Genomic DNA, 1415 nt, shown 5'->3' with positions numbered 1-1415 from the left:
AAAGGGATGGGAACTTCTTTTGGGGCTGTCAGATGCCAGAGATTTCATCTTCACGTGGCCTAATTCTCTCCCTCTCAATGGAATATTATATGACTATGAGCTAATTATAGAAAAATACAATCTCAAGTGTTGTGCTATTCATTAATTAATTCAACAAATAATTGCTTATGGTAACCCTACCACCGTTTTTGCCTCCAAATAGTCCAGATTAGATTTTCTGTGTGTTCGGTGATCTCTACTAATTATTTTTAATTCTCCTGCGTTGGAGAACCTTCTCTGCCAGCAGTCTGCCCTGCGGCTGGGTTGGTGTAGAGTCACCAAAGCGACTCGGCTCATTCAGAACAAAGAAGTGGGTCGAAACTACCCTGTCGTTTCTGTTTCTGAACCTGGTCAATTAAAGGTGGTGAGTCGTAAATAAAGGATGGCGAATGCATAAAAGAAACGAAAGAAGAAGGATGGACTTTGAATGAATTACAGGATTTAGAATCAAACCGTGTAGCTAAGACCTGCTTCCATCTTGGATATGAATTTTCAGTGGATTCTCAAGTCCCACTTTCCCCTCGGCGTTTGTGTAACTGCGGCTTACGTCACCGACTTTCCACACCAGGGTTTTCGTCGTTGGCGTGAACGTTAACCAGATCCCGACGGTGACAGACTGCAGCTGCGGAGCCAGGAACCGGGCCTGCAGGAGAGGATGCGCTCGACAGACGAAGAGAGCTGCAGGCGTCACCCTCGCCATTCACGAGCGTGATGGATTCGCCTGCTTCCACCCACCGGCTTCTGTGTCCACGCACGGAACTGGGAGGAGGGCCTCGTTTATGCCAAAGCCTCGCGAAAGGAATCCGTCCCTGCAAGGCCTCCCCCGCTGCCACGGGGAGGGCCCCAGGCTCGCTCTGCTCTGTGTAAACGCGGGCTTTCTTCACCGCCTCGCAGCCCCCCTTCGTTTAGCCTGTGGCTATCCCCCACCGCCGCCGCCATTCTGGACTAGTAATGTTTCTTGTTTCACTTACAATCTGATTCAGGTCTACAAGCCATGCCACCCTGAACAAGCCCAATCCTGTCTGATCTCGGAAGCTAAGCAGGGTCGGGCCTGGTTAGTACTTGGATGGGAGACCACCTAGGAAGACCAGGTGCTGTAAGAGTAAAAAATAAAATATAAGGGATTGTAAGCTGACAAGGTCCTTGCAATCTGTGAGGTCAGCCAAGGGTTGCCTCGCCTAAAAAAAAAAAAAAAGAAAAAAAAAAAAAAAACACTGGATGAGGATGTCCGGGGTCCTCGTCTCTACGTGAGCAGGCACCACAGTAAGTCCGGTTAGCACCCATCTCCACACGGCCAGGAACAAGTTTTTTTCATGTGATGAGAACGTTTAAGGTCTACTCCCTTAGCGACTTTCAAATACACGACCCGGTATTGT

General features: G+C 48.8%; 1 pseudogene; it reads left to right on the top strand.

Moving 5' to 3' along the window:
- The first annotated feature begins 1023 nt into the window (after window positions 1-1023).
- LOC118609609 lies at window positions 1024-1142 on the top strand (annotated as a pseudogene).
- The last annotated feature ends 273 nt before the right edge of the window (window positions 1143-1415 follow it).

This window comes from Rousettus aegyptiacus, unplaced genomic scaffold (assembly GCF_014176215.1).
Source record: "Rousettus aegyptiacus isolate mRouAeg1 unplaced genomic scaffold, mRouAeg1.p scaffold_m13_p_11, whole genome shotgun sequence".
NCBI classification, from domain to species: Eukaryota; Metazoa; Chordata; class Mammalia; order Chiroptera; family Pteropodidae; genus Rousettus; species Rousettus aegyptiacus.
The sequence above is the reverse complement of the archived record's forward strand: the minus strand, read 5'-3'. Positions and strand labels throughout refer to the sequence as shown.